The sequence below is a fragment of the Lissotriton helveticus genome, chromosome 5_1 (assembly GCF_964261635.1).
Source record: "Lissotriton helveticus chromosome 5_1, aLisHel1.1, whole genome shotgun sequence".
Taxonomy (NCBI): Eukaryota; Metazoa; Chordata; class Amphibia; order Caudata; family Salamandridae; genus Lissotriton; species Lissotriton helveticus.
Window position 1 is genome coordinate 1216763747 of NC_136065.1, and position 25913 is coordinate 1216789659.

The window sequence follows — 25913 nt, forward strand, 5'->3', positions numbered from 1 at the left end:
CACAAATGCATCAATTTCTTACGCCTGCCTCACAGCAGACTGACGCAGGCCCTTCCACATGGGGCTTGCCCCATGTGAAAAGACACATTGCTGGAGCTGCGTCACTTTTGTGACACACTCCAGCAATGCGTCACTTTTGCGTCATACAGATACGTCAGAAATACTGACCTATCTGTAACTCCTTGCGCCATGATGCCTCATACTGTAAATATGACGCATCATTGGGGTCGCAAGGAGGGCGCAGTGAAAAGTGACGCATTGCTGTTTTCACGCAGCGATACGTCATTTTTCATAAATGAGGCCCAGTGTTTCCAGGCAGTGAAATTGGGCGATGTGTCCCCTTCAAGGCATTCCTGGCTCAAGTTCCCAATTGTGCTCGGCTCCTAGTGGGGCACAAAGTAGCGGATGAACCCTGTCAGCGCTGTAGCCCAGGGTTACCCACATGCTGCCATGCTCACTCAGGTGCAGTAGGGATTGTGATAGGGCCTGACTTTCACTGGGAGCAAGCGTCAGCAGAAAGCTGGTAACAGATTTTATTTTAGGTAAATGCTTAAATGAAGACTCCACAAAAAGGGAGAGGCATAGCCCCAAAGCCCTTGAGCAACAGCCGCCTCTGAGGCTTGAGCTAAAATTGTTGATACAGGTAGTGAACTAGATGGATATGCCAGAATGATGGGATAACTTCGGCAATTGGTTACTGGGCCGTCACGTCATTAACAAGTATCTAACAAGTATCTAAAGTGTGCCGAGAAGATGCGGAGCCGGTGCCTGTGCACTATTACCCCTACATGCCGTACATAGGTGTCAGACTTCATCTTTCTAACCTCAGCTCTTCTGTCATGCCCAGTCATGCAGTGTCTGTGGGAGCCCTGGATTCAAATGTCTCTATTCCAACTTTGAAGAAATGTTTCCAACGGACTCCTACTGCCCGATAATTGTCAACTGGAAGCCATTGCTGAGTGACTACATTTCTAAGATAAAGTCAACAGGCACAACCCTGCATTCCTTGAAAGACACATGCTGCGTCACATGCCCCATACCAGTCACCTCCTTATGGTGGATGGGCTCGCCACTTGTTGGGTTGTGTGATTCTAAATGAAGTTGCTGTCTTGGATTTTGCTTTCTTCTGTGTCCCTGCTTAGCCATGGGTGTGATGCTGCGGTGGAAAGCAGAATGTTGAACTGGCAGATAGACGGACAGGAGGCTGGAAAGACAGATAGACGGACAGGAGGCTGGACAGGGAAGTGCAGTGCTCCTGGTGGGACATCCTGGATGCGCCTTACAACTGATCCTGGTGTGAGTAAACAAGATTCTGTGCCCATACTCTATGAGTCCAGGTTAGTAACTTTGATGTGTAGCCCTCTTACAAACACCAGTACCTATTCCAACTTCCAAGTGTTCTCCATTCCTGACCTTTGACTCCGGTACCTCTGAATGCCCCAAACATATGAAAACCTACTTTCATCCCAGTATACACACACTGCACAACTCTGAGTCACTGCTTAATTTGTAAAATAATAGCTGACTGGGCCCCATTTTGATTTTCCTCACAAGCCCACTGACGGAGTTGCCGTTTGTTACCTAATAACAACGCTGTCTGAACTTTACTTCAACTCTTGCCTCTTCCATCCAGCAATATACAGTCCTCATACCGGACTCTTGTATGTTCCTTCTTTTCCCCGCTTTTCTTCTTTGTCACAGTTTTTTCTCGATTCTCTCCCTTCTTTTCCCAATTGCTGTCTTTCTCTCTCGTGCTTTGAGTGAAAGTTGAATTAATAAAAAAGCCTTCCTGGTCCTCAAAAAAGAGTGCCAGTGGGCAACCACCGGCACAAATTAAGCACTACAATGATCATTTCACACTGTTATAGAGCTGTGAACGTATACGGTTGACTGTCTTTCTGCAGCCCATACATACTAGGACAAGTCTTTTCCATCTGATGAGCTGAGGGCTCAGAGCCTTGTATCATTTCCCATAAAAAGATACTTCAAAAACTTACCTTCAATCAGCACAGTTGTAAAGCTCCTCTTGATCATGTTCATCAAATGCACTTGTACCAGAAGACACCTGTCTGAGCCCTGTGTACATGAGAGCAGGTTTAAAAGATTTTTTTTTAAAACGTCCCCCCCCCACCTTTTGGCCAAACTCATACAACGTACATCTTGGCTCATACAGGTGACACCATATCATTTCCTACTAATGGGTAGTTGTTTTTTTCGCTGCTAGAAGTTTTTCTTGTGAATTCCCATTGCACCTCGCCTTCAAATGTTTCAGTGCAAGTTTGTTGATGTCTCTTGACCTTACACAGAACCCATTATTAAAGCCAGGGTGGCCAGGCTGTGTGATCTTGAAGGACACCGCCAGTCTAACCCATCACGCCGTCTCACAGTGGAGGATGTGCACGTGTGTAATCAGAAGAGACAGCTGTGCTCAGATGCTACGGTGTCTCAGATGGCCCAGTCAGAGCTCACGTCAGCCCAGAGGGCGCAGTTCCTCGTCACATGCATTATTTTGAAGGTTATTTGTGCTGCGGAAATACTTAGGCTGTGAAGGCCTGATTTAAACACGGCATGTTATTACTGAACGGTATTTACGAGTAATACCACGCACAATATTGCTTATTTCTGCATTCTAAGTCAGTCGCTAAACTGCCAAGGTCAAATGCTTCCTAAAGTCAGTTGTTCTTATGCACACCAAAGATAGTAAAGGTGAGCCCATACACTGGCCGTACAGATGTACCATCACGTACTTTTCAATTATCCTCTTATGCCCAGTGGTTTCAACTGCACGAGGTCCTAGGTATATTATTGCTCCCCAGCAAGGGGACCAGACCGTTTACACTGATAATGTGCAAAGTGAGCGTATTTAGACAAAATATCAAGTTCAAAATACCAGAAGACAGGAATGCCAGAAAAAATATTGTGATTTAAAAATACCGTAATGCAAAAATATTTTTCTCAGGAATATCGTTTTTTGGGTAAGTAATGCAGTTGTAAAGAATATGGTTTTGAATATTGTTTGTAGTAATATAGCTGTAAAAATACAATTATTTAATTATTTGGATGTGTTTTAGCTAATATACAAATTTTATGTATTATTATTGTTTGCATAATTGTTATTAGTTTTTTATACTATAGTATACTATAGCATTTCAAGTGTATTTGAAATGTTGTATTTAATTGTTATTACTCATTTATAGTGTAGTGGATTGTTGGCTATGTAGGAAATAGGGTGGGAAGTTACTTAAGTAATAACTAATTATCAATTAATTATTAATTTTAATTCATTATGTCATTGATTATTAATCATGAAAATTGTTTAATACTGATTTATTTTAGTTATAGTGTAGTCACAGGCTGCTGGGTTTGTAGAAGTATAGTGTGGGAAGTCAATTAATTAATAATTAATTACCAATTGATTATTAAATGTTAAATATTTCTTTAATTTATTATTCATTATTTTAATTGCTTAACACTGATTAATTTTAATTCTATTTTGGGTGTGGCCTGTGGGTTTGTAGGGGTATAAGTTGGGAAGTTGAATAAGTAATAACTATTTAGTAATTAATTATTACTTGCTAGTTAATTATTTAATTTATCCTTAATTATGTTAATTGTTTAATACTGATTTATTTCAGTTATATTTCATGTGCAGGGTGCTGAGTTTGTAGGGGTATAGGGTGGAAAGTTAATTAAGTAATAATTGGGGAGAGGATGTAGCTAGAGCGGTCGACCTGGAAGCTGGGGAACCAGGTTCGAGTCTCGGCAGCGACGCTCAACATCCTGTGATTCTGGGCAAATCACTTAATCAATGTGTCCTTCTGTAAAGAAAATGGTGCTCATGTAAAGCGCTTTCTCGGCAGCAATGCTCAACATCCTGTGATTCTGGGCAAATCACTTAATCTCACCGTGCCTAAAAAAAATGATGAATGTGTTCTTCTGAAACGAAACTGGTGCTCATGTAAAGGGCTCTAAAACCCGATGTCTCGGGCCTAGTTCGCGCTATATAAAGCAAAAACAAAAAAATGATTAACAGTTATTTATTAATTAATTATTTAATTTGCTATTAATTATGTAAACTGTTTAATAGTGATCTATTTTAGCTATATTTTAGGTGTGGGCTGCAGGGTTTGTAGGGATACAGGGTGGGAAGCTACAAAAAATACATGTAAATAAATTTAATGTTGATTTTTTTTACATTATATTTTATTTCAATACTTACTATGTAAATTAATTAGACTGTTAATAATTGTGAAATTGTTCTGCTGTTTAATTTATTTTTCTATATATTTTAGTTTGTATATGTGTATTACACATGTATTTTTAAAAGTTGCCTTTTACTTATTCTGGATAAGTTGGCTGGTGTAGAAAATAAGTACATCTTTTTATGTTAATTGATATGTTAATATAGTTTAATAATTGGCAATTAATTATGTGTATTTAAAAAATGTATAATTGTTTTAGCATTTATAATTTATTTTATGGTATGCCTTTGGGAAAGTTTGTTGGTGTTATGCTGTTTATTATTTGAATAGTTTTTTTATGTATTAATTGAAATTAAATCTATTACAAATTATTTTACCTTCTTTTTGGTAGTTGTATATATTTTATGCAATTTGATTTTTTCTTTCCTTTCTTTTTTCTTTCAATATTTTATCTGTAAGTCCAACAATTTCTCTATTACCCCTCCTGTATGTAATGCATTTGAAGAGTAGTAGTTTTCCTACTGTTGCTTAGACTGGAGTAGGAATAGTAAATCTAACCTCTCAGGAAGTCCAACCTACTCCCTATTACCCCTCACCCCTCCAAAGTCTAACATGTTCCCTACTGTTGCACAGACTGGAATGAGATAATTAAACATTAATATTTATTACAATTATTAATGTTACAAAAGAAATAAAAAAAATACTGTACTAATTTCATATCATTAAAATAATGAACATGACATTTAAGTTAAATTATCCACTTTTTAACAATCTCCCCACCCTCATCCCCTAAAACTCAATATCCTGCTGCCCCCAAAAAATATATGAATCCATTATTTTTAGACACAAAAACAACTAAAAATACTAATTTCAACAGTTTCATGATTAATGATAGACTATCTTCCTAAAAACACAAATATAAAAGCATTAAAAGATGTGTTATGAAACACACTACAATAAATTACCTACAAAATAACACAAACAATATCACATACATTTTCTAAATCAATATTTTAAAAGCAACACTTCAAATGATATTCTTACATATGATATTCCTGTTGACGATATTTTTGAGATCCCGACATTCTTGACACAATATTTTTGTACCACAACATTTTTTTCTGGTATTTTGTCCAAAGAACACCTTGTGGCTTTGACAATGCTCGTTTTATTCGGTTATGGTTTTTGCTAAACTTTATTGTTGGAAAAGCTGCCAGGCCACCATCAAACTATAAAACAATTTGGTAAAAGCACAAATATGTTCCGCTGTCAAAAGGCATATACTGCCAAAGTACTTCCTGGCACTTAATATAACTACTTTGTGTGACGGTATGCTTCCTGTGAAAGGGCAGAATGTCGTCACTCACAGTGAAATTAGCCAGTGGCTAAAGTGGCTGGACCAACGGTCTTGTGCTATAGTGTGTGGAAGAAACATGTGAATGACACAATACCAGGCCAATGGATGAAGAGGGTTGTCAGAAAACCCCTATAAGTAAGAACAATATTCATATAATTGTAGTAAAATCAAAAGGTCTTTACTAAAGTGAGATCTAAAAACAGTGATTAAAAATTTGATGTCATATAAGATCTAACTCACCCCTGGTATTAACTTACTTGCCTCACACTGTTGACGTGAGTGCATGCCCAGTGCTTCAGAGCCAATTTCTGGCAACCTCTCACCAGCTGGCATTCAGGCATGCATTCAATGCCCACTTAATTGTAATTGTAATTGCATTTATATAGCTCTTACTACCCCTGCTGAGGTGTCAAAGTGCTTTATGTCAGGCAGCATGATGCTCCGGAAGCCAAAGTTAATGGTTAGTTCAGTGTTATTGGTTATTGTTTGTTATTGGGATTAGTCTTGTGCACTCAAAGCAAACCATGCTGTGCAGTCATTTCAGTTTTTTATGGTGGACAGGGCCGGACTGACTACCGGACGTTTTGGAATGCTGCCGAGCTGGGGTCTGACTTCACTGCGGTGGGGGCTGATTTCGTTGATGGAGACCTGCGTGTGCTTTGAAATAAACAAAGCGAAACGAATTTCGTTCAGCACACGCAGGTCTCCAACAACGAAATTAGCCCCCAGCTCAGCAGCATTCCAAAATGCCGGTAGCCAGTCCGGCCCTGATGGTGGACTAAACTAATAGTGGTTGGTTGCAATTATTAGTAGGGGGTGAGCTTAAGTACATGGTTGATGGTATTAATACACGTGTTAGAGGAGATTAGGTATTGTTAGGTTGCATAGGTATAACTTTCAGCAGAAGGAGGAGAGACTGTGATCTTGTAAATGAGTTGCTGGAAATTTGCTGCATGGTGAAATATTTATCCTGCTGTCAACAGTGTCCACTTTCAGTGGTTACATTCACTCTTGTACTAAAAAATGAATGTCTCCTGCACTGTGTCTTGTCCCTTGAGGATCAATGTCTCCTTTAATCCAGTCTCTCTGTCCTCCGACTCATGCAGTGTTAAAGGATTCCCCCTGTCACTCCTCATAGGGCTGTGATCTCAATCGTGAATCCTGCAGTGAGGAAAATTGTTTGGTGGCTCAGTGATGGCACTGATTTTTAAACCCCCTTGTTAAAAGTCCAAATATCAGCGGGGCCAATGTCTTCTTTCTTCTATCCTATGTCGAACAAATGATAACTATTTATTTTGGTAATAATAGCACGTTTTATAGTGCTATGAAATGCCAACATTGGTGGTAGCAAGTGCTTTATTAAATATAAACTATGATACAGGTGAAATAAAGGTTGACGCTTTTCATTCTGGATGGTTCCATGTTTCCTTCTGGCCTCAGCTATGAGCTACTGGTGTCTGCTATGTGCAAACCACTGTTGATGAGGGGCATGAAGAACTAGGGATGTCTGAACCGACATTGATTGATACTCACTTGGACCAGAGGTTGCCTGCATTGTTTAATTTCTAAAATCCAGGGGCGGCTGTCACTGAGTAGCACAGGTGGGGGGGGATAGAAAAAAGAAATAAATACAAAAATTACTTACCTTGCTGCTGGATGGCCGCCTTGCCTCACGTCATCCTCTTCTGTTCTCGCTTGAAGCAGGAAGCACACACAGGCTCCCCAAAGCCAATCACAATGCTGCAATGCAGCATTGTGAATGGCCTGAGCGGCATGGATGTATGACATTACAACGCATGCTTTTACATTGCATGCTTTTACAACGCGTTTTTTACAACGCATACCATTACAACGCATAGTGCTTTTAGGCGCTGGATAGTGAATTGTTTAATTTACTATTCCAACTCCAGTCCCCGTAGATAGTAGGGAAGGTGTTGGATAGTACATTAAACCCATTCCCTATCCTAGAGCGCCCCCCAGCGCAATGCGTTGTAATGGTTTGCGTTGTAAAAGTTGCGTTGTAAAGGCACTGCGTGGTAAAAGTTGCGTTGTAAAGGTTGTTTACCGAGCGGCATGGTTCGGCACTCGGACGGGGACTATGAGCCTGTGCATGTTCCTCACCAGGCGCACTTAAGTGCCCCAACCACTCCTCCTATGCTGGCTGTCAAGCCCCACACCTCCCTGTAAACCTGCCTAACAGTGGAAAAATACAATGATAATAACATAGTTTTATTATCATTTTATTTTTCCTTTATCCACTGCTCAAAATGCAGTGGGGTGGCGCTCCCAGCCGCTGCTGCTAAAATCGTCTGCAGACTTGGTAGTCCGCTGCACTAGGTGGATGAACGTTTTGCAGTTTCGCATTATTCATGCAGGAGCGTATATTCCATTGGTGCAGCAGGTTTATGACACCAAGGCCTAGCGGCATGAGGGGCTCACTGAACCCTGATTATTGCTGTGTTTTATCATTCAAACAGCAGACAGAGGGCCCATGACACAATAGTTATGCTGCTGCATTCATGGCAACCCACAGGAGAGAGGGCCCTGCTGTCTCTGGTCTACGTAACGCAGACAACACAGTTTAATTTGGTTAACAAAAGAGAGACGTGCAGGGACCAAAAGATATTTGTAGGAGTCTGCCTCATCATGAATCCACCTCACGCTTCTTTCTTCCACCACTCAACACGTCCTGTCTCGTTATCCCACTGTTGCAGGTTGTTTTCCATCCTCACTTTTGCACTTTGCCACTGTTTTCCATCTTTATAGTCTGCCTCCTTTCCTCTTGTTGTACCTTTCTCGCTATCACTCTAGGTCAATGTCTGATAAAAAAAACAAGTCCATATTACCAAAAATGTGTGCTGGTGCCCACTACTTGCAACCACCGATATAAATTAAGCACCGTCCAAAAGGAAGGCACGTAAGGCAGTCCAGAGGCCAGTGAGGTAAGTTTGATCTCCCTAGGATTATTTCCGGGGCAGAGGAGAGTGAAAGAGAACATGGGAAGGAGGGAACGATAAGAGAAAATTAAGAACATGAGAAGAAGTGAAAGAAATGGAAAGAGGTAAGAGTACTGAGGAAGTAAAGATAAACTAGGAGGAAGGAAAGGATTATAGCAAGTAGAGGAAGTGTACATAGGAAAGAGAAATGGAACATGGAAAGGGAGGAAATGGTGAAGAGAAGACCTGAAAAGGAATGCGGGAAGGAGTGAAAGGTAAAGTGGAAAAAATGAAATAGCACAGGGAAAAGAAGGATAAGAGGACATAAAGGGAGAAGAAAGTTAGAGAAGGGGACAAGAACAAATAAGAGAGTGGAAGTGCAACATTGATCACAGGAAGAAGGGTCCAGAAATAGACTCTAGAAGGAGTAAGGAGGAGTTAAACAAGCATTGAAAATGCAATAGATCTCACATTAGAAAAGTTGGAGCTATTGGTTTTGTAAATGACAATTTTTTTTTAATGTGTTGGTCTTGAAAATAGCAAAATTAATAGCTTTGTCATTTACAATGCCAATAGTTATAACTTTTGCAAATGTGACACCTATAGCATTTGTAATGCAATATTTTATTCTCGTCTTCGAGAGAAGGAGAAGGGAAAATGGTGGAAACAAAGAGCTGATGGAAGTGCGAGGGAAGAGAGAATCACGCAATTCCGGAGTGAGCCAGCTAGGAATGACAGGCAGGCAGGAGAGAGGCAGCAGCATGGTGAAATACAAGCTGCGCAGTCAGCCAGCCAGCGCCGGGCTTTATACAGACATGCCAACAAAGCACTCTCGGAAGTAGGGGGCGGGGGGGCTGGCTCTGGGGGAGGGAGTAGAGTGGGGGTGGGGTAGACAGGGATGGAGTGGTGGGCACGGATTAGATAACGGAGAGAGCGAAAACAAGCTCTTGGCATTGCTGTGGGGAGGGGGGAGGATAAACGCGAGACACGGCCTGGTGGCCGTGAAAGTGAAAGTACGGCCTGCCGGCTGTGAATAATTAGGGGAGGAGAAGAGCGCACGCTGAGGCGATCAATGCGTCTGTTCAGAGGGCCCGAATAGGAAAGCGTGTGCTGGCGCAGCCTGGAAATACAGAGGCGCGCCCGAAGTGAATGAAGCGCTGTCCGAGCCCAGCTGAAATGCACCAAAGAGTGTTTAGAAAATACACAAAACCATGCACAGCTGCACAAACACAGCACACCGATAATAAAACAACACGTTCACAGTTCCACAAATGCACACGTACGGGGAAAGAAAACAGTTAAGCCAGTGCTCGTCCGAATGTCCCATCGAAGACAATCAACCACTGGTGTAGCCGAATACAAACAATATATGTTCGCATGAATTAACCCGGGCAAATGCAGAGGGAAACACAGTAACACTTGCACAAAAGAATGCACACACACAAACAAAGAACTGACTATTGAATATTGATCAACATAAACCAGACTAAGGCATAAATTACCACCTACACGAGGACCATGTGATAAAAAGCACAGACGCACAGCACGCAAACGTATAGGACCAAACAGGTAAATAAACTACAAAAAGATATTGTAATAAATAAGATGCATATAATAAACAATAACCAACATTCGGATGCATTAGCACACACCGACATAAACACAACTAATCAACAGACAGAACATCTGCACACATCAGCGGACACACGTACACATTAAACGTCACCAGAAGAGTGTTGTACACACCCATCCTGACACAGTGGTGCTGCAACGACTTTTAGAGCGGGGTACAAGCATAGAAGAGTGACCGTGTTTCTTATAAAACACAAAACTGCTGCTAGAGCATACACATTTAAAGGCCCCCCTTTATTGTTCGTTCGTCATCTAAACTCTTTCCGCCCCACTGGTCCCAGCGCCTCTGTCCAGTCATATGATGACCGACGCGCGTACACATACATTCTCTTTTAATGTCATAGAACTATCCACCGTGGAACTATTTTAGAACATTCTTGCCAAAATCTGAAAACAAGCAGGGCCGGGGAGGTTTTAAGACATTTCATACTTGCCCTCATTCGCAGTTGGAAGTATTTCGAGGTGAGAATTAAAACAGATTAAACATAACACGGTCTGTAGATACGAACTGACAGACGTAGTGCAATGAGGCTACAACCTCTAGGTAGCCTCTGTACTCACCCAACAGTCTGCCATCTCCTGACCCCAATAACCAGCCACTGGCAGCCGCCATGTGCGTGACTGACAGTTTTGGGCATGCCGGGAGCTGTAGTCCCGACACCGGGCTTATTCACGAAAACCTGTTTTTTTTTTGTACTCCATATTTTTTAGCCATAGAAAACGGACTAACTTTTGTTCGCTAGTGAAATATGGAACGGAATAACCTTACCCAATTTGAAAGATATTTCTTACATGAAAGGAAAAATGCAAGCATTAGATGAGTTATATATATTTACTTTTGCTCGTACGTAAATTAAAATATCTACCGTCGTGTCATGTAAGGTACATTTTGCTAAATAAAACGCCCTTCGAATGTTCCAAAACGGTAGCGAATAAGGCTATGTATACAGTTGCTTCTGTTCTATCCTCTTTCAGCTTCACATAGAGTGTAATCACGCAACTAATGCCACAATAAAGTGTATCGATACAAACAAGCTCTTGGCATTGCTGTGGGGAGGGGGGAGGATAAACGCGAGACACGGCCTGGCGGCCGTGAAAGTGAAAGTACGGCCGGCCGTGAATAATTAGGGGAGGAGAAGAGCGCACGCTGGGGGAAGCTTTGGGAGGGAGGCTGGTGGCTTTGATGTGCACGCACTTTTTATGTCAATGCGCTTGCGCATTGAGCTTGCTTTTCACGGGCACTGCATGGAATCGCCCGATAGTTAAGCTCTGGATAAGCCCCTATATTCTCGCAAGCTCAATGTGCAAGCGCATTGACAGGCGAGACCTAAAAATAAAGTGTCCTAAAGGAGCGAATTTCGGTGTGTGCACCACATGCCCTGAAGGAGGATGAAGATGGTTGTATGTTTGAACGTTGGCATTCTGGGTTCACATACATATCCACAGGGCCTCTGTGCTGGTTGTTTACTGTGATAGCTCACGTTTGCGTTGCAACAATCGGTGTTTTGAGTCAGTCTGGAGTAATCATGTCTGCAGTCTGTGGGTAATTGGATGGTACCGTATTTAGGCTGCACTGTGATTGCTTCCAGTACTGAGCCTCTGCTGCTATAATGAGATCCCTTTACAAACAGGCAATGGCCCTGTCAGCTGTTCTTGAAATTACTAACTCCTTTCATGGTCTATAAAGACAGTAATGACCTGCAGTCATATTTGTTGACTGAACTTCTTTTTCATCATCAGACTTTAACCCAGAGCAAGAGGGTGATATGCGGAAAAGGGATAAAAAAGCAGGACAAAAAGAAAGAAAAAGTGAAAAAAAGAGAAAGGGATAAAATAAAAACCCTGCAGGAGTGAGACAAAGAGGCAAGTATTGTAGAGTGGTGGAAGAAAGAGGCATGAGGTGGAATAAAGGCTTGGTGGCCTTGGTTTTCAGTACCCCAGCATTCAGGAGCACAGGCAAAAGTCTCTTAAGAAAAACTCTGATCATTCATTATTTGAACAATGAAGCCCTGGGTTTACTTAAAGCAGCTGCTCTCCAGAGGCAGAACTCTCCCAGTGGAGGTAAAATTACTTACCGCTAATTGTAAATCAGCTGTGCTAATTGTAAATCAGCTGTACGGTCTACCAAGGAGATTCATAGCTATTGCCTGAAATAAGCCGCATTACAGCATCAACCCACATATCACAAAACACGCTATCCGTAACAGCTGCCTGTGAAGATCACACGCTATCCGTAACAGCTGCTTGTGAAGATCACACGCTATCCGTAACAGCTGCTTGTGAAGATCACACGCTATAACAGCTGCCTGTGAAGATCACACGCTATCCGTAACAGCTGCCTGTGAAGCTCACAGAGTGCTCATAAAGAGCTAAAATGTTCACATAGTGAACAGACTAGGCCTGCACTGGAATCCCTGCTGCTGCAGAAGACAGCTTTGAAATCATTCACTTTCTTGTGCAGAAGGCTGAATGTTTACATAAAAGACAATGCTTCTTACCTCTGCTGCTACAAGTTACCGAAATAAACAAGTCACCAAAATATTTCTTTCTATTTGTTTGTATTAGATATTTATATGGTTCTGAGTCTGAAATTGTGTAGTCCATCACAGTTTTGATTCAAAAATAGCAGCTCATTGTTCTGTCCAATTTACAATGCTGCTTAGTTTAAAATACGAGAACAGCTTTCACCTTTCGGTAATGATGGTCGCACACACTCGGTTCCAGGTTTCATGGCCATGCCCAACGCGTTTCGTTCCTCCTACTCGGACCTTGATCACGGGAGTTTAAAATATCTATTGATTTATTGATTTTAAAAACAGTTGTTTACAGGTATGAAGAGCAACACTTTTTATAGACTCTAAATATAAATTATTTACATGTGTTTTATCCTTTTCTTATATTTAACTCCCAATAAAAATTACGTTGAAGCCAGTGAACAATTGTGCAAGGAGTTGCAACTACTGGCAAGAGGAAATGTGGAAACATAAATGTCCAAACATCAGCCTCTTTGGAGTGTTTCACTGTCTTTGGAACACAGATCTATTATTCTTTTTAATTAGACCTGCCTGGAAATGGAAATACATTTCTGCACCTCTAAAAGGTACATTTGAATGGAGATTAAAACACTTTGAATGTCTATCAAAATTTTACTGTTTTAAAATTAGGGAGATATTTAACAATAGAGAAGCTGGGTAGCCTGAGTCAACCGTTGTGGAAAAGGGATGCTCGACTTAGGTCAAGGTTTCTCTATTTTAGTCCCATTAAAAATGTATTATACCTCCAATGACTAAACCCATAATGGTTTCAAATCTGCATTAGCACCACAATGTCCCTTCACTTCAGCCTGCTCTACAGGAAAGCCATGAACCTCTTGGCTGCTATGACTTTTCCCTTGCTCCTATGCCTATTTCCTATGTTTGGAATTGCTCGTGGCTAAACCTTCATAAGTCTTTTCTCCCAAAAATAGATCCAAACCAAATTTGTGTCTGTTTTTCCCAACATCATGGGGATTCTAAAGGTATCCAGGGGCTATAGATTCCCCTGGAGTGAACCGAGGAAATAGGTACATGTTAAGTAAAGTTTGGTACTTGTAAGAAAAATGGGAAATCAGTGCTCTTCAAAAAAGCATATTTTTTTCTAAAAATGGCATCAACGAAAGGTTTGCTGTACTAGGATCACAATTTCCCTGCTTTCAAGAACAAGCAGAGTTATATAAAAAAAAACATTTTCTTACCATCGCTTTGCATTTTTCTAATAGGTAGGCAGTTTTTCTCATTTTTGTGGTTTCAATTTACTTGCAGTTTGTGTTAGACACAGGTGTGAAAGCCGTGGGTGATACATGGGTAAGAAATGCTATACATTTCTAAAAAGTAGACAAAATTCAAAAGTCAGCGGGGGAATGTGTGTAGATCCCTCAAAGTTTTCCCGAAAGATAACAATCAATAACATACAATACTTATGAAAATAAGTAGGAAAAAGCTACACATTCTGACAAGGTTTTCATCTGTAATGTATTTGCCACAACAGCTGATCTACAAAAACAATATACTGTTGCAATCAGAAGGCCTTCCTAGAGATAGAGGTTGTAGCTGCTCCAAAAGCATGCAATACCCAGAGCAAACAACTGCACTGCTCCTTACAATTACTTTTCATTGTGTGTTTACTAGACAGCAATTTACATGGTAAAATATAAGGAAAGAAAAATGGGTATGAAGGAAACCTATGTATTTCTCTGAATTTGTGGTTACCCTTACTATCGTGTGATTCAGCAGGCATTTTACAATAAGGCTTCTTTCTCACACACTGGTTTACCTTTGAAATTCACAAAAGTAGAGAAATCCCATTGGTAATAACAAATGTTCTACTATTCTTTGATTCCACATGTCTCCTGATGTACCTGCAACATTCAAAGCTCCAAAACGCGAGCAGGAGATCAAATTCCATCCAGTAAAATCAAGGCTTTTTAGGTCTCGGCTAAAGACGCGCGGAAGCGCGTCTCCGCCGAGATCTTATGTTAGGGAGTGTGCTCCCCAGGAGACAGTTTGGGGCGCGCGCATCCCTGGAGCCGATTTGAAACGGGAACGCGCGCTGTGGCCAGGCGCTGTCTCCTGGGAAGCGCAAGCACCACACACGCATGCGCATACACACACAAGCACTCATGCACGCACGCACATACATACATACAGAGACACACCCCCCTGACACATACGCGCGCACACACACAAGTGCACCGAGGCCCCCCCTCCCCCCTCCCCCGCCGTCACCGTCGCCGTCGCATACACACACGAGCATACACGCACACACACACACACAAGTGCACCAAGCCCCCCCAGCCTTTTGAAACTTACCTGGGCAATGTCGGGGACTCTTCTCTCAGCACGCGGCGCCCAACCTCCTGCTAGCGCGGCCCCGGGTCTCCACACCGCTCACAGGAGCCCCGGGCCGCGAGACGCATCGACTCCGCCTGCCTCCTCTTCCGGTCTGGACGTGGCCCCGCCCCCGTCACAGGCGACCGTGCCTGACTTCCGGGGCGGCCTCCGTGTATTCCGTCCGTGGATTCTTTCCGTCTTCTGTTTTTCTTGTTCCTACGTCAGCAACAAAGTCACTCAAGAGAGGCACGGAGTGCATGTCTAGGTGAATACGTGCTCTTGTGCCTACGGGCCGGATGTACTTTATTTTTTATTTTTTACAGTTTTATATAGCGCGAACTTGAGCCAAAGGTTTCAGAGCGCTTTACATGAGCACCAGTTGCGTGACAGTCGGACACATTAACTTCTAGGCCGGGGACGGGGAGATGAAGTGATTTGCCCAGAATCACAGGATGCTTGAGTCTCCCATCAGCCTTGAGCCTGGGCCCCAGCTTCAAAGTCGTCTGTTTTAGCTGTTAAGCCACATCCTTTCCCCTCCGAATATCCTGTCACAAAAATTGCGGAGCACTATAGTTGGAGGCTATCACAGGGATGGTGGCCTGGTCGGAAAAGCAGAACACCATGTCTGTTATTGACTTTCAGTAGAGTAGACTTGTTTTACTGCAGTCTGATGTACTTAAAAGAAAGAGGACTGCGTTTAAAATGAAAAGTTTACTTTTTGTTTGTTTCTTTAGTAGTTTTGTGGACCACTGCCTACCCTTTAATAGTTTTTTATAGCCCCCCTCCCCTTGCTGCCTCCCTCACCTACTCTTAAAAAAGCTTTTGCACGTTATTATTATTTTATTTACTTACCTATCCAACTTGGAGCGCTAAATAAGACAAAAGGTGCCGGCATAATTTACAGGACCATGCGTGTGTGGTGCACATGCCTACAAAACCACGTTTCAGTTGCATCATAGGCTATTTTGTATTCCTTTTTTTTGCCATGCTGCACAGCATGGCCAAAACCATTCACAATCCAAGAAGTCCCAGAGTTAAGATCTAGTGGCTTGGCCGCCAATGCTTCTTTCATCTCGTTATAGATAGAGACATAGCCATTTCACTAGCGCGGTACATTTTATCTTCATAAACCTGCTTTTGAAGGTCAATTGCCATATTCTTTGTACTCTAAATTATAGACTGTGTATTTTGGAAGGAATGAAAACTGATAATCATTGTCTAATGCAGATTTTTACTTATAAAGCCACAAAACAATTTAAGAAGAAGAAGGAAACAGCTTGCAAATGAAAAATATTAAATTATACATGCTGTCATTTTTTTTCCTTAGGAGATCAGGCAGTTGATTCTGTTAGCGCTTGATATATTCATGTTATGTATTTGTTTCCATTATTTAGTTAAATATTATTTTCTCCTTTTACATTTCAAACAATGTTCTTAAAATTCAAGGTGATTTGAAGACCAATTACATTTTAAATCAAGCATTGGCAAACTCAATCGGTCTGGCCCTGGAAACTGGTGTGATTTTTTTAAAATCTTTAATTTTTATTGCAAGCATACATAACTTAAAAAGAACAACAAACAAGCATTTGCTATGCAATAGGTCTCGCATTTACGCAAGTTTAAGCTATTGGCATTGTAAATGACAATGCCTTTTATTTATGTTTTAAAAACGAAAACGTAAATAAAAGGCATTGTTATTTGCAATGTCTCGCATTTGCGAGAGTTTAACCTTTTGGCATTGTAATTGACAATGCCTTTTATTTACGTTTTAAAACCCAAAACATAAATAAAAGGCAGTGCCATTTACAATGCCACTGGCTCAAACGCTAACAACTGCGAGACCTATTGCATTGCAAATGCTTGTTTTCACAATGCGGGTAGCTCTGGAATTTGAGCAGTAGCTCAGCCACCACTCAGGGAAACCTACCATACCCAGACATTCTGAATTCTAGTCACCGATTGGAGTCTATTTTGGTGTGACTTGTGTGGTTCTCAAGAGCTTTGTTTTACCAAGATGCCCATTACACCATTTGTAAAAGATTAGCTACCAGTGCCCAAAGTTTTGCTCAGAAACCCACAGTCAGTGCTATTGAATGTGGGGTTGCCAAATGCCAACACTGCACAATCTTGATTCTACCTCATGCCTTATTTATACACCATCAGACACTCCCTACCCTTTACACCACTCCCTCATATTCTCTTACATCCAAATAAGTGCTGGTCTCTAAAAAACAGTGCTGGTAGTCCCAACCTGCAACTACTGGTACAAATAAAGCACAGCAGAAGCCCTTGCAAACCTTAAACTTGGACTAAAAGCACACAATTTCATCACATTTCTGTGATGGAGAGTTCCGGAATCCACGCAGACCCACACATTTCCTGCCATCTAGAATTCCCACACATCTCTTGATAAAACCAATACCCCGTTTGTGTGGGTGGGCCTGGTGCCCTTGACCGGAAAATTGCCAAAATGCTGCATGGACATCTTAACTTTTTCTACTCAAAACCAACCCTTTTATTTGCAACTTGGGTGGCTGATGAATATTGGCTACCACCAAGGGAAACCTACCAAACCCAGACATTTCTGAAAGTTAGACCCTGCAGGAAGTCCAGGGTGGTGTGACTTCCACTGATCTCACAAGGTTTTGAGCACAGAAGCCCAACCAAACCTCAAATATTGGCAAGCAACACACATTTTTATCGTATTTCTGTTAGGAAAAGATTTGGCATCTGTAGGGATCAACAACTATCCGACTACCCAGTATCCCCATATGTCTCCCCTCCTAACAAATGGTCCCCACTTGTGTGGGTAGGCCAAGAGCCTGCAGCAAAAATAGCAACAAAACGCAACATGAAGAAATCAACATTTTCCAGTTAAACCTGACTCTACTTTTCCAATGTGTGTAGCTATGGATTGTGGGCCTGGGTACAGCAGCCATACAGGAAAATCTACCAAACCCAGACATTTATGAAACCTAGATACCAACAAGAGTCCAGGGTTGTGTGGCTTGCATGGCTCTGACACGATTTGTTTTACCCAGAAGCCCTTGCAAACCACAAGCTTTGGTTAAAAACACAAATGTTCCTAACATTTCTGTGAGAGACAAATCTAGAATCTGTGAGGATCCACACATTTCCCAACACCCAGGGTGGTATATATAATTTAAGGAGAACTGGTCTCCAGTGACTCAGCAGTCTGACTCGTTGATCCCAGTGTCAGAAGGAATAAGAGGTCACCTACAGTAGGGTCTAGAACCAAGAAATCTAGATAGAGGGTATACTTTCAGCTCTCAAATCCAGATGCAAGTGAGTGGGGCTAGGGTGCTACTCTTGAAGAGGCAGAAACACAAGAAGAGTGGTCAAGCTCAGAGAGGTTAAACTCTTTGAATTAGAAAGAGATGTAAGCAGCTATGTAGGTGCAGAATATGGCAGTGCTGGTGAAGGAGGTGACGAAGTTGGCCATGGAAATTATTTCATGGGCAGTGAGTCTTCAACTGAAACTGAGATCAATGTATGCCTGGGGTGAAGAATGTGTGGGCAGGCAGAAGGAGTCACAATCCTACGACATCATCATTCTCTTGTCATCTCAGCAGGAGAGCTTTTCAGGGGCTAGTCAAGAGGTTTAGGCTGGATCTGTTGCTTCCCTGGACACTGCCCTTCTCCCACACTTTTATTCAGGGCATCAAGGAGTGTGGGCTGTGGATGTTATGGCAGTCAAGTGGACAGAAGGCCTACAATTTTTTTTCCCCAATTCCCCTAATGCTGAGAGTGTTGCAGATGGTTCTTAACAAGCAGGTTCAGGTAATCCAGGTACGCCTTTCTAACCTATAAGGGCCTGGTTCCCATTATTGAACATTCTGGCCATTGCTTTATTTGTAAAAATAATCGAAGACCCTCGCAGGTATTACCTGCTCAACAATACCATTAAGTTCAATGGGGTAACCCTGTATCGCTCGGAACCTGGGTTAATAGTTATAAAGCTACAAGGCGTTCCGTTGAGTAAGTACCACGGCGTATTGGTTAAGAACGTGATTATTTATTTCACAATCAATAGTGATTTTGTACTAGACTAATATAAATGTACCACACCTCAGTAAGTCTTTATCAAAAATATATATTTATTAAATTATTTGTTCTGTTTTTCTACTTTTCTCGCCAATTATGTAAACAATTTTACACAAACATTTTATGCAAAAAGATAATACCAATGGGGGCTATCTGACAAAGAAAACACAATAACAAATACACAGATAATGGGCGACTGTGGTGGCATATAGTGCAAATGGGTGACCTTTCAAATTCAAACAATAAACAAGACAATAACATAAATTCTCTGTCCTTTTCAGGTCATTCACTTTAGCTAGTCCTATTTCTTAAATTAATTGCTATAGTGAGCCAGGACATGAGATGGTTGTACGTCGACGTTTCAACCCTGTATATATATATATATATATATATATATATATATATATATATTCAAACAAAGAGTTTTGCCCTCAGTGGAAGAAGCCACAAGAATGGTAAAATTTGAATCCATTTCTTTAAGGAGCAGCTGCAACAGGAGACGCAGAGAGAACAGTCACCATCTGTTCGTGTACAGCCAGACCGGTTTCGGGAGTCTATCCCTTCTTCAATGGCTCCTGCTTGGCAATGATGATGCAGTATGCACTCGTGATATTAAAGCCTGCCTTCAAGGGCGTGGTCAGATGAAATGGCCTTCTGGGTCCTGTAGTGCATACACCATGTTCCTCGTGTGAGTTCATCATTGTGGCAGTTAATAAAATTACGATTAAAACCCATGTGGGCTGGTAAGCCTGTGACTCTGGGTGTCCTCTTGTCTGTGGTCAGCTGCTTCTGGACACCACTCCCCCGTGTACTGATCGCACCGTTGGGTGCAATCACGGGTCCCCAGCAAGCGGCGGGCTTTGCTTCCACGACTGGGCTCAGCCGCAAAATATTCAAACAAAGAGTTTTGCCCTCAGTGGAAGAAGCCACAAGAATGGTAAAATTTGAATCCATTTCTTTAAGGAGCAGCTGCAACAGGAGACGCAGAGAGAACAGTCACCATCTGTTCATGTACAGCCAGACTGGTTTCGGGAGTCTATCCCTTCTTCAATGGCTCCTGCTTGGCAATGATGATGCAGTATGCACTCGTGATATTAAAGCCTGCCTTCAAGGGCGTGGTCAGATGAAATGGCCTTCTGGGTCCTGTAGTGCATACACCATGTTCCTCGTGTGAAGTGGTGGGGGAGTGGTGTCCAGAAGCAGCTGACCACAGACAAGAGGACACCCAGAGCCACAGGCTCACCAGCCCACATGGGTTTTAATCGTAATTTTATTAACTGCCACAATGATGAACTCACACGAGGTACATGGTGTATGCACTACAGGACCCAGAAGGCCATTTCATCTGACCACGCCCTTGAAGGCAGGCTTTAATATCACGAGTGCATACTGCATCATCATTGCCAAGCAGGAGCCATTGAAGAAGGGATAGACTCCCGAAACCGGTCTGGCTGTACACGAACAGATGGTGACTGTTCTCTCTGCGTCTCCTGTTGCAGCTGCTCCTTAAAGAAATGGATCCAAATTTTACCATTCTTGTGGCTTCATCCACTGAGGGCTAAACTCTTTGTTTGAATATTTTGCGGCTGAGCCCAGTCGCGGAAGCAAAGCCCGCCGCTTGCTGCGGACCCGTGATTGCGCCCAACGGTGCGATCATTACACGGGGGAGTGGTGTCCAGAAGCAGCTGACCACAGACAAGAGGACACCCAGAGCCACAGGGTCACCAGCCCACATGGGTTTTAATCGTAATTTTATTAACTGCCACAATGATGAACTCACACGAGGTACATGGTGTATGCACTACAGGACCCAGAAGGCCATTTCATCTGACCACGCCCTTGAAGGCAGGCTTTAATATCACGAGTGCATACTGCATCATCATTGCCAAGCAGGAGCCATTGAAGAAGGGATAGACTCCCGAAACCACAGATGGTGACTGTTCTCTCTGCGTCTCCTGTTGCAGCTGCTCCTTAAAGAAATGGATCCAAATTTTACCATTCTTGTGGCTTCTTCCACTGAGGGCTAAACTCTTTGTTTGAATATTTTGCGGCTGAGCCCAGTCGCGGAAGCAAAGCCCGCCGCTTGCTGCGGACCCGTGATTGCGCCCAACGGTGCGATCATTACACGGGGGAGTGGTGTCCAGAAGCAGCTGACCACAGACAAGAGGACACCCAGAGCCACAGGCTCACCAGCCCACATGGGTTTTAATCATAATTTTATTAACTGCCACAATGATGAACTCACACGAGGTACATGGTGTATGCACTACAGGACCCAGAAGGCCATTTCATCTGACCACGCCCTTGAAGGCAGGCTTTAATATCACGAGTGCATACTGCATCATCATTGCCAAGCAGGAGCCATTGAAGAAGGGATAGACTCCCGAAACCGGTCTGGCTGTACACGAACAGATGGTGACTGTTCTCTCTGCGTCTCCTGTTGCAGCTGCTCCTTAAAGAAATGGATCCAAATTTTACCATTCTTGTGGCTTCTTCCACTGAGGGCTAAACTCTTTGTTTGAATATATATATATATATATATATATATATGTGCGTGTGTGTGTGTATGTGTGTTTGTAGATACATCAAGTGGGGTCTTCTTCAGGACAAAAGAAGGAAGTGAGACAGCCTAGTCAAAGGAAAATGAAATTCCTATTAGTATGGTGTGGAATAAAAATGTGCAATGTGTGAGCCGCCATACTCTTGGGGTACTCACCCTTGGTGGTTGGGAATTCACAAGATTAACAGCCTGATTCATGTACGGGCCGTTTTGCGTGTCCCTAATAGCGATTCATAGCGACTCGCTATAGAGGAAACGCAAAACGGCATTCATGTACTTTTCGGGGGAAAAATAGCGACTCGCACGCGGGCGCTAAAGCCGTTAGCGACCAACTAAAAACGCAGAAAAATCGCTATTCCCGGCTACCTGCGATCGGGATAGCGACTCGCAATCTCGCGCGATCGGGAAAACGGGAAGACGCATTCCGAGCACCGTGATGACATCACATCCAGGAAGCAGGCAGTTCCCACCCCCAAACACCACAGTGACGCTATCCTACGAGTGAGCACGTCGGAAAGCAGACGCCTAACCAGCGATAGCGACTCCAGAAACGCCTGAAATAGCGACCGCCATGTCTGAGGAACCTGTCCCTGGCCCCAGCAACAGCGCAGGACGAAAGCGCAAGCTCAAGTTCTCAGAGCAGGAGCTCGAGAACCTAATTGAAGGGGTGGTGGCCAACCATGACAGGCTGTTCGGCCTCAACTCCAGGAAGGTCCCAGAGCAGGACAAGCGGAGGATCTGGCTGGGAATAGCCTCCAGCGTAAACTCGGTGGGTGTGGCCGATAGGTCATTGGAGGAGCTAAAGAAGCGCTGGTATGACCTCCGAGGTCGTGCCAAGGAGAGGGTGGCGGAGCGCCTTGGTGAGGCATCGGGCACTGGAGGTGGCGGACCGACAGTCCCACCCAACACACCCCTGGAGGACCAGGTTGAGAACACCTTGGAGAGGGAGGCGTGCGTTGGCGTGACCCCTCTGGACTCTTCCCGCCCCACCCAAGACACCCAAGGTAAGTGGCATGCGACTGCGACCCTGTCCCCTATGACCGTCCCTGACCAAATAGGCTCACTCATTGGCCCTTAGTCATGCCTATGTTGTGCATCAGGAAATGCCCTGAAGCATTGTGGGAGATGTAGTATGTCCACAATGTAGTAGTACCACAATGCAGCCAGAAAGGTTCCAAAGTACGCAAATCCACAGCCATCCAGGGAATGTCACCCAGCATGCATGTAACATCTGCACGTCTGACAGTCACATGCAACTAATGAGTATCCACTTACCCTCACAGGTGGCGCAGATAGCAGTGACAGCGAGAGGCTGCAGATTGATGAGGAGGCCCAGGAGGAGGACTCACAACCCGAAACCCAGGCACCAGCCCCTTCCGCTGCACCAACACCAGCAGCCAGGCCCCCCACCATACCTGCTCCTGCATCTGCCGCTGCACCAACACCAGCAGCCAGGCCCCCCACCGTTGTGGCCCCTGCAACTAGCATCCCACCGGCAGCCAAGGCCAGGCCCCCCACCGTAGCTGCATCAGGATCTGCCGCACCACCCGCAGCCAAGGCCAGGCCCCCCCACCGTAGCTGCATCAGGATCTGCCGCACCACCCGCAGCCAAGGCCAGGCCCCCCACCGTACCTGCTCCTGCATCTGCCGGCCCACCGGCAGCCAGAGCCAGGCACCCCACCAATGTGCCTCCAGTTCCTGCCGCACCAGCAACACCTGCTGCGACACCACCTGCAGCTCGTGCAACGAGATCTGGGCCTGCGACAGCGGCAACACAGCGGCCGATCAGCAGGAGGGGCAATGGGCATCTCCATGCCTGTATGAGCGTCGAGCGGCGCATGCTCAGAATCCACCAGCGCCAGTCGCAGCAGCAAGGAGCCATCCAGCTCCAGCTGCACAAAATTGGCCGCAATGTGGCGGGAGTTGGAGACAGGATGGACCGCATGACGGCGGCCATGTGCCGCATGACTGCAGCCATGGAGGAGAACACTGCTGCGCTCATCAAGCACCGCAGTGTAGCAAGCAGGCGCCACCACCAGCTAATGAGCCGGCTGTCGTCCTATAGTAGGTCGAATTATGTGGCAGCAAATGCCACCACCCAGTTGTCGCGGCGCTCTCTCACCCAGCAGCACCAACTGGTCCAGTGCTGCGAGGACATAACCAGGGTCCTGGAGCACCTAACCACCGCCGTGATGGCACTTCACACACCTGTGCTACCGGCCACTGTAGGGGGAGACGATGCCAGTGAGGGTGCCTCCAGCGTGAGCAGCCAATCTGCCACGCAGGTCCCGCCACCTAGGCGCAGCACCAGGGCAACGCCTGCTACAGCTGCCCAGGATGAGGATGAGCCTCACAGGCGCCTGGGCATTACGCGCCGGAGGCGCCTTTGACACTGTCTGAGGGACACTGCCACAGGCTGACGCTAAGCCTGCCAAGAACCTTCTTCACACTGCAGTATGCAGGAATACTGTAATTTGTAAATAGTTGAAACCATAACCTTTTTCTTGTGAATGAAACAAATACATTTATTTTGCTGCACACATTAGCCTTGTGTAATCATTACATTTTGCATGCAATTGTGATATGTGGGTTGGGGGAAGAGGGTGGGCTAGAAATTGTTCGCTGTGATGTGGTTGCGACGTCTGTGGCCTTCAGCTGGGTTCTCCCCGCGTGCATGGTGCGCATGTGCTGGTGGCCGGTCGTCCCCCTCAGATTCACTGCCTGAGATGTCAACAGGTATCCGGCGCTTGGTTGCAATGTTATGAAGCATTGCACAGACAGCCACAATGCGGCAGCACGCTGCAGGACTGTAATACATCGCCCCACCTGTCTTGTGCAGAATACGGAACCTGCTCTTGAGCAGGCCAAATGTCCTTTCTATACAGTTCCTTGTCCGGATGTGCGCAACATTGTAGCGCCATTGCTGAGGTGTGGCAGGGTTGAGGTAAGGGGTCAGGAGGTATTCCCGTAGGGCGTAGCCACTGTCACCTGAATGAGAGGAGCAGATGTTGATTGCCTGTGCAGCGCAGTTACTTCATTGCAATGTGACATTCTCGACAAAGTGTACTTACCAAGTAGGTGTCCTTCCCCAAACTCTCCCCTGAGCAGTCGTGTGTGGAGTCCGCTGTGCCTGAAGATAAAGGAGTCATGGGTACTCCCTGGGTACTGGGCCACAATGTCAGTGATGATGGTCTTGGCATTGCAGACCATCTGTATGTTGAGGGAGTGGTAGGACTTCCTGTTGCGGTACATATACTCCGTGGCAGCTGGTGGGCAGATGGCGACGTGGATACAGTCTATGCAGCCGAGGACATGGGGAAAATGGGCGACATTGTAAAATTGTAGTTTTGGCAGGTCCAATTCCTGTTGGCTCGTGGGAAATGTGATGTGGCGGTGGAGCTGGCTGAGCATGGCGTCAACAAAAGTGTGGAGGCAGCGTGACATGGTGGGCTGGGATATCCCCCCAGCAGCGGCTACTATGCCCTGGAAACTGCCGGAGGCCAGGAGGTGCAGGCTGCACAATACCTGCACATGTGTGGGCACAGAATTGTTTCGCCTTGTTGGGTGCTGCATGATGGGGTCGAGTTCTTGTATCAGCCAGGTGATCATTTCCCCATTCAGCCTGTATTTAGCATAAATCTGTTCTCTGGTTTGGCCCAGCAAGGTGACCCGCTGCCGGTAAATCCTTTCCTGCCTCATGCGTCTCCTCCGTGCTGCTCGCTGTAGCCTTCGCCGCCTCACCACCATGTACATCCCTGGCATTGTGGAACGCCTAATGCTGCTGCTGAATGTCCTTATGTGTGATTGGTCAGGCCTGGACCTGTTGGTGATTGGCCAACAGTTTTTCAAATTTTACTTAATCATGGCTTTTATGGTTACCACCTGCTTTGAGTTGTCCTTAAATTGCGCCGTGCAAACGTGCGAATTTGCGCTTTTTCGCTATTGTATTTTTTTCATGAATGCCGATTGAGACAATATTGCGTTTCGCTATTCATTTCGCAGATTCCGTGGTTGGTCGCTATTTCCGTATCGCTAATGCTCGACTACCCGGAGTCTGCGACTATTATAGCGTAATCGCTATATAAATCGCTATTCTGTGTTTGCGAATTCGCTATTTTGTACTTGAATGCCGATTCCGTGTTTTGCACCCGCAATTGCAGTTTCGCAGCCATTGCGGGCGCAATTTCGCTTCATGAATCAGGCTGTAAATCTATTAATTCCTCCAAGCCCGGGAGGAGTTCTTATTCAAGGATCATCTGCAAAACGATGAGAGACCCAGTTACTATCTACATC